The following is a 12,228-nucleotide window of genomic DNA, read 5'->3' as shown; positions in this document are numbered from 1 at the left end:
TTTTTTTTTCAAAGTGAATGTTGACAGAAAATAAATAAAGTGAATTAGTAATTGATTCCATCATCCACTTATGTATGTGATGCTGGGGAGGTGGAATTCAATGACTGCTAACCTAATGGTGGTGCCATTCCCAATTTAAAAGGAATTAAAGAGAAATTGAGCAGTTTAAAAAATAAACTGAAAAAGAGGCATAGATAATTTGTCAAAGCCTCATTTTCTGCAAATGGTAATTAAGGAAATTCAGGAATTAAAAAAGTAAATTAAAAGAAGGGCCCACCGCTTTTGTTAATTATGCAAATAAATACTTAAAAAGTTAAATAAAAGATCTTTGCAAGGCTCCATTATCTGCTACTGTTTATTAGGGAAATTGTTAAAAAAAATAAAAGAGTATACAGCAATTGTCAGAGCACCGTTTCCTGCTACGTACAAATAGAGAAATTGAAGAGTTAAAAAAAATGTAAAAGGGGCTCCATTTTCCGCTACCGCAAATTAAGGAAAGGGAGACGTTAACAATACAAAATGAAATGAAAGGGGTATACTGTGCTTGTCAAAGCAACTTTTCCTGATACTTCTAGTAACAGAAACCCCCCAAAAAAATGAATAGGAGCTTTCTGCTTATGCTATGGCACAATTTTCTGCTGCAGCTAATTAGGTAAACTTAAGAATAAAACAAATAATAAAAAATCAGATACAGCACTTGTAAAGCCTTTATTTTCTGCTACTGACAAAAAGGGAAATCGGAGAGTTAAAAAAATTCAAAAGGAGTATACAGCATTTGTCTTTTACCTGAAAGAAAATTAAGAAAATAGCGCTTGCCAAGGTGACATTTTCTGCTGCTAATATTTAAAGAAATTGAGGAAAATAAAAATTAAAAAGAATTGAGCAGCCAATGTTCTATTTCTGCTAATTATAGAAATCGGGATTGTTCAAGTTAATTTATTTTAGAAATTGGACGTTTTGCCGTACTGCTACTGCTAATTGGGAAAATTCAGTGTTAACTAAATAATAAAAAATATCCATACAGCATTTACCAAGATGCTAATTGCTTTTACTGGTAATTAAAGAAATTGAAAAATTAGTAAAAAAAACAAAAAAGGGGAATAAAATGTTTGCTAAGATTCCATTTTTCCCAAATGCAGCAAATCTGTCACAAATCTGTGTTTCAGGGAATCTGTTCTTGGTCTCCCCGCAGGATATCTGTCATTGGGCGGCAGCCGGGTATGAGCCCCCCTCATGGTCTAACAATTTCACATGTCATTTATTGTTTTTCAGTTTTTGATGTAAAATTCATGAATAGTTTCACCCTTGTAAATCATTATTTTCTTCTGCGTAGTTTCACCCTTGTAAATATTATCACTCTCGTAAATACGAGTTTAAAACTTTTTTTATGTAAAATCAAATTAGCTCCTGGCCAAAAAATAAAAGGTCTGTTATTTGTTATTTATTTGATTTTCATTAGAGATTCATAAAAGTGAATTTCATCATTTCATTCATTTGATCATTTCATCAATCGTTTTGCTCATTTTACTATTTTGATGATTTTGTATAGAATCTGTAAAATGGGAATAAGCTGTGGAAAGTCATTTCAGATACAAAGCACGCTGATAAATGAATATTTGGACAGAATGTATATTAGACTTATCTGGCCCATGAGCAAATGGCCCAAATACCCCTGAGCCCCCCTTATAACCCCTACACCACCCCCTCAATGACCCCCCCGGCTAGCACTGATAACTGATATGGAACTAATCCTTTCAGAGTCTAATCTTGGCATTCTGTTCAGGATAAGCCGCGTGATCTTCTGATACAAAATGTAAACATCACAATCATGGAGCACGGATTGCGCAGTACAATTATAAGATTATTAGAATCGGATCAGCGCCAAGATAACAAAGAAGCACACAGGAGCCACAATAATGACATCTGCCGGGTATATCAGGGAACCCATCGCCTGTTAAGGTTTAGTGAGCTGGTTCCAAACTCGGATTGGGGATAATACAAAGAATTATTGTATCCAAAAGAAACCCCTTCCTGTCTACATGGACGGCTATGATAGACTATAATCCCCTATTTAATGTACAGCGCTGCGTTATATGTTGGTGCTATATAAATCCTGTTTATTAATAATAATAATATTAATGTCTGCATGGCATTTCTCAGGCTGGGTTTCCTGATGGTGACAACAGTTGATCTTCCTGTGTAATGTGAATTAATATGGCCAATGTGTGACACCCCAGGAGTAGAGTTCAGGGTTAGAGCCTCGTCTTCCTAACAGCATTTTTCAGCCATATTTTGGAATATGTCATTTTTGTTATCAAGGATAGGATGAGACGCTGGAAATATAAAACCCATCACAGGGAAGAGATAGGCTATAATACAATGACATTGGCTGTATGTTTGGGGTCATTATTCTGCTGCAGAATACATTTGGGGCAATCGGAGACCTCCCTGATGGTATTGTATGACAGATAACATCTGCTTGTATTTCTCAGCATTGAGGACACCGCTATTCCTGACCCAACCACCAACTCCATTTATAGAAACCTGTAAGGAACCTCCACCATGCTTCACAGTTGTGTCCAGAGACTCATTATTGTACAGCTCCTCAGCCCTTTGGTGAACAAACTGCTTTCTTCTACTTGCTTGGCCTTGGTTCTTTCTATGGTCACAATTCTTCCATGAAGTTCTCTTCTGGACAGTAGGTTGGTGTCCCTGGGTCCTGTAGTTTTCTGCCGGTTCTGAGCTGATGGCTCTGCTGGACATCTCCTGATTTGGAAGAGAAGTAATTATGATAAATCTTTTACTTGCGGCTCTGTTTTATGGCTGACCATGGCGTCTCCGCTCCCCAGCATTGCGCATTCTTTGTGATCCTTCAAAAGGCAAATCCTAAAACCCTGGCCTGCTTTGAAATCTTTGCCTTGCTGATGTTGTACTTACCTTGCACCTTATTGTTGCTCAGTCTTGGTGGATGACGGGTGACAACCTCTCCAAGGTAGCAGAATTTGGCGGTATAAGGGGAGTGTCACCGATCTCCAGACAGCGCTGTATGTAATACAAAGTAAACACAATTATCAGTGAATGGCAGATCGCTGTACAGGTAATATTATACAGGATTATTATCACACCGAGCCACCAGGACACGAATGCGGATATCAGAGAGGTAAAGATGTCTTTCCTTCTGCTCTCCTCTCTAATGTTCCTCCATATGGCCATCACCATATCTGCTCCTCTTCCTGAGATGATTGGAGTTGTGAGCTCATCCGATGGGAGTGATAATACCACCAACAGCGAGACCCAGGTATGGAAATCTTTGTGTTATCTGGGAAATGTATTGTGTTACTGCAGACAGCCCAATGATATCAGACTGACTGACAGATGAAGATGGACACCTCCATGTGTAATGATCTGTAAATATGGCGGCTTCTGTGTAATATTCATAGAAACTAAGTTTTATTGTGTGTTTAATTCTGTAACCTTTGTGAGTTAGGCGCTGTGGGGTTAGAACCCTTGTCTGCTTCTTATCACTGTCTGTGAACCCTCTGGGGAGATTCACCCATCCTAGTGATCAATGTCACCAAGGCAGAAAGTAAATGGAAATAAAAAGTTTGTTTTCATCGGAGCCAAAAATGAGGAATTCCCTAAGATGGGACAAATGTTGCAGTGATTATTCTGTTCACATATTCTGTGGGCATTTGCTGGGTCCCCCAACAGCTTCTGCCATCCCCCAGAGTATCTATTGGTTGGCCCTGTGCTGCGTGCCAGGTTCTGATTTATATTGGGTCAGTACCGTTAGCCATTCCTTCTGCAATAATTGCAGTGACTGTCCGCTGTGTAAATTATTCCAGCAGAAGTTTGCCCAGAAAACATTTAACTGATAGCAAATCACACATCTGCACAATAACCAAAAGGAAACAATGACAGCCAAACACAGAGATGTGATCAGCATTGTACAGAAACGTCCGCAGAGACGCAATCCAGCAACATCTTATCATTAGCCTGCTGTAAACTCAGGACATGTGGATTTGAAGGTCAAGCAGAACTTTTATTAATTCCTTGTTGCCCCAGTGAGTGAATGGGGTGGGGGCTACTAAATATAAAATATCAGCATGAGGAGTGAATCTGTGTCTATCAATGAATGAGCAAAGCACAGGTTAAGTTAATAAAAAGTTCATTTAGAGTGTGGTGCATTAATTATTGGGCTATGAATAGACTACAACACCCTGAAAATGCGTTTTTATGTAACCACATAGTTTTTGCCATCTGATGCCCAGTTGTTGCAATGCAGTGAGTTGGCATTCGAGGGGCATTTAAAATAAATGACTAAACTCTTCCTTTGTGCAAAATAAAACCTGTTGTTACGTCTCTCTGTTTGCCTGATCCAAGGTATGGAATTAAGTTTGCCTGGAGATTTGGGTAAAACATTGATAGGTAATGATTATTATGGTGTTAAAGGACACGTTACTAATAAACTTGTAGGCTAAAGATACTCAATGCCTGTGCCTGTAGTAAAGAAATGTAAATGCCCCCCCACCCCGGGATGAGCTGAGGGATAAGTAGACTTCCATGGCCAGCAAAGTCCCCATGCCAATGAGAATGATGCAGATCTATTTTTACTTCCATAGACTACAATACGTCCACAGCCAGGCCAGGCTCAGATTCAGGGAAACAAGAAACAAAGGTTTTGGCTGCAAAAATCAGGAAACTTCAAGGATACAGCAGTGTAAAATTGCTCATCAGTAGGCCGGTTAGGAATAAGAAGTCTAACAGGTTTTTGTCTAACCGTTATTTTATCTATTAGGTTAGGGGGGTTGGGTGTAAGAAATGTGAGTCGAAAAGTGTAAAATAATCCAAAATAATAGGTTAGGTTATTTGCCCCCCCTCCCCAAATTGTCCTTAGACTGTAATAATGACTATAGTAGGGACATTAGATTGTGAGCTCCTCTGAGAACAGCTAATCACATGACTATGGACTTTGTACAGCTCTGAGTAATATGTCAGGGCTATATAAATACCGTGTAATAATAATAATAATAATATTGATTGTGCAGAGGTTCCTGAATAAAATTCTTTAATGATGCAGCCAGGTGCTGGGTAAGAAAGAAAGCGATTTACCCGAAAATGAAGCCATAAAAACATAACTCAGAAAAGTATACAAGCCCCAAACTACCAACCTTGCAGCAACTCACAAAAAGTTTATTATGAGTGAAATAGCAGCAATAGTGAGCACCGACCTCCAAATAGAAGGATGAAGACAAAAAAAGCATGAGAAGTCTAATTCTGTACAGGGAAATATTCTGCAGGGTCTGACTGATGATTTTTCCCTTATTCTTCTTATTGGACAGAACACAATCAGCAATTCTGAGGATCCGGAGCTCATGAAGCCGGATGCAGAACAGACAACAACCAAACCCAACATACCCAATACAGAAGTAGAAAGCTGCTTGGCGTGTATATTCTCCATCCTGCCAGGGGCTTGAATTCCACCAATCAATTCCAATGGGGGATCTGCTTATGTGAACAGAGAGCAATAAACGGCATTTATCTGCATCAGGTCTGTGTGATTGGTGTGTATATGAGATCTCCACCAATAATAAGGAGGAGGGAGATTTAGGTGTAATATATAATCCCTGACCCATATGTGGGGTATTTTCATATAAAAATATATTTCATGTTACATTCTAATAAATTGTCAATTCTCATATGATGCTGATCCATCTTCCTCTGGATACAGAACACATTTATATATATCACATCGCTTTCTTCTATGGATCAATTTTCATCCAACACGTTTCTTGGATCAAAGTCCAATTTTCAAGGCTATCATCCAAAATATACAGAATGAACAAGTTATGGAACCAGGGAATTGCAACGTTTGATCCCAGGTCGCGGGGGCGGGGGGGGGGGGGTCCTATATGGTGATGGGAATGTTTTATCTGCAGACAGACGCTTCCTCAAATATAACAAATAATATTCAGTATGTAGAACTGAAAGATAATATTAATACTTTTTTATTATTTTTCCGGGCACTTGCTGATGAGTTTTTCCTCTAGCAGTAAAATTGAAATTGGTAAGAGCTCCAGTGGTCAATAGAATGAATTACACTTAATTGACAAGTGCTCCTCCTACTGGCTAGAATACAAATCTCTAAATTTATTATAGTGACAAAAATATGGACATCTATATTTTAAAAATGTGAAGTTAGATAAAAGAAATGACTGTGTAGTAAACACTAACTTAAAATATATAATAATTTTAGATTCATGTTTCTAGTTGTGTAAACATCAGAGTAGGGAAACTAAAAAGGAATTAAAAATAAATATTATTTTGTTCTGTACAGAATGTATATTGGACTTCACTGGCACATGAGCAGCAGACCCAAATACCCCTGACACCCCCCCACATTTACAACCCCCTACCTCAACACCACTCAATTATTGACCCCCCAGCTAGCACTGATAACAGATATAAAAAACGAATCCTTTCAGAGTCTAATCTTGGCATTCTGTTCAGGATATGCCGTGTGATCTCTTGATACAAAATGTAAACATCATAATCATAGAGTACGGATTGCGCAGTACAATTATAAGATTATTATAATCGGATGAGAGCCAAGATAACAAAGAAGCTGGCATTGATTTTGACATGGCACAGGAGTCACAATATTCCAATGACATCTCCCAGGTATATCAGGGAACCCATCGCCTGGTACAAGTTGCAAACAAAAATGTGACCATTCCAAAAAAGGGGAAGATTGGGGATAATAAAAGGAAGTACAGAAAATGCATTTTATTGAATCCAAAAGAAACCACTTCCTGTCTGCATGTACCGCTATGATTGCATGGCATTTCTCAGGCCGGGTTTCCTGATGGTGACAACAGTTGATCTTCCCAATGTAATGTGTATTGGAATGACCAGTGTGTGACAACCCAGGAGCAGAGATTGGGGTTCAGGTTCATATATTAAATCCTTTCCAATAAAATCAACATTCTTTTTTTAGTAAAGATTATAGCTTTCTGGGGTCACTGACATACCTGTTGGCATTCTAGATGGACAGGACCTAAAATATCCACCTTTTGTTTATAGCCAGAAACTTTCATAGGGAATTACAAGCCACCAATCATGATATCCTTACCCAAAATTGTTGGAGTGTTTTGGGAGCATTTCCAAAAAAATGTAAAAACAGTTACAAGAGATGATTAAATTTCAATATTACAAAATTAATTTTGGAATACTCTATAGGTGTCAGGAACCCTGCAGCTCCCTATGCTGCCTACTGGTGGCGCTGTAGTTCAGCATGCTAACACAGGCATCCTGCTGGTGGCTTTATGCAGATTCACCTCCTGGTTTGGCAACACCTGTGGCTCATAATTAGCAGCCTATATATTCTGTCTTCACAAACCTTTCTTTTCCTTAACATTGGACCTGAAATCTTGTATTTAAATCCTTGCTGTTGCTCTGGCCACTTACCTTCTGAAATCATTTTCCTGCTCTTGATATTATTGCTCATTGTTTATATCTGTATATATTTGCTGTCACTGTGTGTTTAAGGATTGTTGCACTCAGTTTGCTGAGTTTTTGCTGAGCCAATGCACCTAACGTGTCCCTGACTTGTGGTTATTCAGTGTCTGCCGCCAGTTCTGCTCTCCGTCCTGTCCCTCCTGTCCCTCCTGTCCCTGTTTGAAGAAATCCTGACAATAGGTGAAGATGTTAAAGCAAAAGTAAACTAAAAAAAGGTTTTCTGGATTTGGACCCACGCTGTCCTGGAATCCTTATTCGTAGTGAAATAGGGGACAGCAAGCCTGTGTGGCCCTCATCCTTCATTTACCATGCCCACTGAAACCTGGCAGGCCCACAATGGGGGGGGGCAATGAGCTTGTGGCTCCCCATTTGGCCATACAAGGCACCTACCTTCCTTGGGAAAGGGGGTCATTGGATGAAGGACCTCATCCCCACTGGAAGTGGTTGTGGTAGGTCTGCATGGTGCCCATTGATGTCATTGATTGAGGTCCTGCGGCACTCCACTAAACTGCCCCGCGCCAGTCTTCCTCACCAATATGTCGGGCTCAGCACCCTCTCCCTGTCATTGCCTTGCAGAGATGGTGGACACACAGCTACAACCCCTGGACCTGCAAATTCCAGTCTGCCTTCCAGCTGCCCTAAGCATTTGCCTGGATATTGGGTCACGTTCGACTATCAATTGCCCTGACCGTATGCTGGGTCCTTGGAATGTGGAGTATTCTGGATGCTACATTAAACCTATTGGTGGCTAGAACTTTCCCAGGATTGTAAATCATTTGTCTCCTCTTGTACCACCTGAGCCAAGAGTCAGAGAATTAAACCATGGGGATTATTTGGACCCTTGCAGATCCCAACCCTCCCTTGTTATCATGAAGTCTATTTTGAATTCCCCCCTTGGGCAGTGTATAATTCCATCTTTGTAGTGCTCAACCCACTCATTAAAATGGTTTATTTTATCCTCATAAAGGAATTCCTCTCTGCTACGACTGAGACATTCCTAGGAGAGAAAATCAGATTTGATGGAATTCTGAAGACATTATAACCAATAGAAGGGTGCAATACACTTCCAAGTTTTGGCAAGAGATCATCTAACCAACCCCAAGCTGTGACCTCCATGCCATGCATCTCGGGGTAACGTGGTCATGGGATTGTGTCCAGGTGCCAGAGCCTCTGTGGGTGGCATAGGGTGCATGAACACAAGGGATTTACCCCTTTTTAGATGCCCTTAGAATCTGCCTTGCCCTGATTGGTTGAAGGCTAAATTAAGCTCAGACCACCTAACCTTAGGATCCTCCACCTTGGATGATGGATTTATATCTCTAGAAGTGGAGCGGATAAATAGATTGGACTTATCTCAATCGATCTCCTGAGGAAGCAGCTTTTGTCTATGAAACGCGTTGAGGAAGAATTTCGCTTTTGTATTTTATTGCTTAGCAGTATTTTAATTGATCAATTGTCACTGATTGGTATTTTATAATCATTATAATAAATTATTTGTTTTAATATATTTGTGATTATTTTAGTTGACTTAAAAGTCCCCATTTGATGTTGTTTGGTTTTTTGGTATTTAAACTGAGAATGTGGCAGCACTCTAGGAGACAAGTCGGACATTCAATATTTTTCAGTTGTTGTCACCTTCTAGCACTCTGTGATTGGATGGGGAGAGTTCTTCATAGATAGCTGTTGGCCACCTACCTATTTGGCAATGGCTAGAGATCCTTTTGGGGAGTGTCTCCGATCTCCAGACAGCGCAGTATGTAATACAAAGTAAACACAATTATCAGTGAATGGCAGATCGCTGTACAGGTAATATTATACAGGATTATTATCACACCGAGCCACCAGGACACGAATGCGGATATCAGAGAGGTAAAGATGTCTTTCCTTCTGCTCTCCTCTCTAATGTTCCTCCATATGGCCATCACCATATCTGCTCCTCTTCCTGAGATGATTGGAGTTGTGAGCTCATCCGATGGGAGTGATAATACCACCAACAGCGAGACCCAGGTATGGAAATCTTTGTGTTATCAGGGAAATGTATTGTGTTACTGCAGCCAGCCCATTGATATCAGATTCATTCTGTCTGGTTGTCTCAGTTGTGTGTTTAATTCTGTTACCTTTTTGAGTTTTCAGTCTGTGGGGTTAGAACCCTTGTCTGCTTCTTATTACTGTCTGTGAACCCGCTGGGGAGATTCACCCGTCCTGTCACCTAAGCAGAAATAAAGGGGAAATCAAAAATTAAGTATTATCAGAGTAAAAAGGCAAGAGAAATCCTTCAAATAGGACAAATATTTCAGTTACGGGGAAATTTGTTCGCTATGGAGACATTTTCTGTAATTTCCTGTTGTGTCTTCAGGACAGGAAGTCAAGACACACTTTGCTTTTTGGTCGCGCTTCCCATGTTGCTGAAATTCTCCCATTGTGAGCTGCAGTGTCTGGGAGGGGGAGGGTGTGAGACATAGGGAGGATTTGGTTCAATCAGCTGAGGTAAAGGAAGTTTTTTGTTCACATTACGATTGGTGCTGATTGCATTTACGTTAGTTCTAATTAAGATCTGTAAGTCAGAGGCAAATCCTCAGATTGGGAATGCTAAAATGGTTACTGAAGTTAAACAACCCCGGTCAGTCACTATCTGCAGTGAGCACTATCAGCAAGGTTCTCATATTCAGTGTACAGAACATTCTGAAAGCCTGTTGTCAGGGTATACAGCGGTCAGCCTTCCAACTGGCTGACAGTAGGATCACTAAGCATAGCAGCCAATTGGAGCTCATGCTGTATACCCTGACAAAGGGCTGTAAGCCAGTAGTAATCCTATGGATTGGTTATTGTTCTCTCTGGCTATTGTTTGCAGCAGGCACAAGCCCAGGAACCCTCATTAATACTGCAACAGCTATACACAGCTTGATAACAGTTATTGGGTTCTATTGGAATTGGACCAAATGTCTGATATTCCGGCTGATGGCAGCGCTAATTATGAGGCTTCTGCATGACACAGTAATTGTATTTGTATCTTGTTCAGGTCTTGTCTTCCATTTTATATTTAATTGATAAATGACAGCCAGTCACGCAAGAACTGGGCAGAACTCCAGCCATTATAATGGGCTCAGCCATCTCTCATCATTGTATTAATCTGACCTTACTCAGGGTAAATGTTTATATTGACTTTGTGCTGATGTGTATACAGCCGATCACTCACTTGTTTGCACACCGTGAGATGTAAAGAGATTCTTACTTCCTCTTACTTAGAACTACTTCACCTGTGTGACAGAACTATGGGGCCATGGCAGACCTATGGCGGCTCTGTGTGTCTGGTGGGTGCTGGAGTTTAACCCCCAACAGGCTCTAATGCAGGGGTCGGCAAACTCCGGCCTTTAGGCCAGATACAGCCTAGCCAGTAGTTTGTTCCGGCCTAACGCCCCCTGGCCGAGCCTAATGCCGGTCGGCATCCCGCTGCTCCAGAGCCGGATCTGCCAGGTGGAGTCAGAAACTACCGGAGCCGGAGCCGCCTCCTTGCTATTGCTCCCCTATTTACCACACCTAGCGTTGATATTCCCCCACCGCGGTAAATAGGGAAAGCTCCCTGAAGGTAAATCCCCCTCCTCCGCAATGCACACATAGGAGAGGGATTTCACAATGGGGCGTTCCCTGGTGGTGGGCGGAGCCATTAGGGCGGGTCCGGCATAGTGTGTTCCGGCACACCCCATAAATGGCCTAGTGGCCATAAAACTTTGCCGGCCCCTTCTCTGTTGGCTCCATTGGTGAGACCTCATGCTGAGTTCCGGGGTCAGATTCATACTGGATCAGTACCTTTTCCCATTCCCCAACCTCATAAACTACAGTGGCTGCACAGGACATAATGGTAAACCTTGAAGCAAAGTTTATTAAAGATGAAACAGCAGCCAAAAGGCCTCAAATGACCACAACAAAATGTAAACACCAAACAAATAAAAAAAGGTATCAAAGAGGTTGATTGCCAACAGAGATGGGGAGTAAGAGGGGAGTACAAGCATTGCAAAAATACATAGAAATATAAATAAATGTAATGTACGTTGTCGGCAGGCACAGGTACTTATTGTACAGCGCTACATAATAGGTTGGTGCTTCAGAGAGCTGTGACACCTGTGAGACAGAACTGCTAGAGAATAGACTGCAGGGGAAATATTCTGCAGGGTCTGATTGATGATTTTTTCCCTTATTTTTCTTATTGGACAGAACACAATCAGCAATTCAGAGGATCCGGAGCTCATGAAGCCCGATGCAGAACAGACAACAACCAAACCCAACACACCCATTACACCAGGAGAACCCGGCAGCAGCTGCTTGGCGTGTATATTCTCCATCCTGCCAGGGGCTTAAATTCCACCAATCAATTCCAATGGGGGATCTGCTTATGTGAACAGAGAGCAATAAATGGCATTTATCTGCATCAGGTCTGTGTGATTGGTGTGTATATGAGATCTCCACCAATAATAAAGGAGGAGGGAGATTTATGTGTAATATATAATCCCTGACCCATATGTGGGGTATTTTCATATAAAAATATATTTCATTTTACATTCCAATAAAATGCTAATTCTCACATGATGCTGATCCATCTTCCTCTGAATACAGAACACATTTATATACATCACATGTCTTTCTATGGATCAATTTTCATCCAACGCGTTTCTTGGAGCAAAGAGCTTTTTTCAAGGATATCATCCAAAATGC

General features: G+C 40.9%; 2 long non-coding RNA genes across 2 annotated transcripts; both read left to right on the top strand.

The window, feature by feature from the left end:
• Positions 1-3,103: 3,103 nt before the first annotated feature.
• On the top strand, positions 3,104-5,547 carry LOC140332201 (uncharacterized). Its single transcript, XR_011921060.1, has 2 exons — positions 3,104-3,298; positions 5,343-5,547. It is a non-coding gene; the product is annotated as an uncharacterized lncRNA (long non-coding RNA).
• Positions 5,548-9,319: 3,772 nt separating this feature from the next.
• On the top strand, positions 9,320-11,947 carry LOC140332200 (uncharacterized). The gene is made up of 2 exons (XR_011921059.1): positions 9,320-9,525; positions 11,731-11,947. It is a non-coding gene; the product is annotated as an uncharacterized lncRNA (long non-coding RNA).
• The last annotated feature ends 281 nt before the right edge of the window (positions 11,948-12,228 follow it).

Source organism: Pyxicephalus adspersus, chromosome 5 (assembly GCF_032062135.1).
Source record: "Pyxicephalus adspersus chromosome 5, UCB_Pads_2.0, whole genome shotgun sequence".
In the NCBI taxonomy this organism is placed as follows: Eukaryota; Metazoa; Chordata; class Amphibia; order Anura; family Pyxicephalidae; genus Pyxicephalus; species Pyxicephalus adspersus.
The sequence above is the reverse complement of the archived record's forward strand: the minus strand, read 5'-3'. Positions and strand labels throughout refer to the sequence as shown.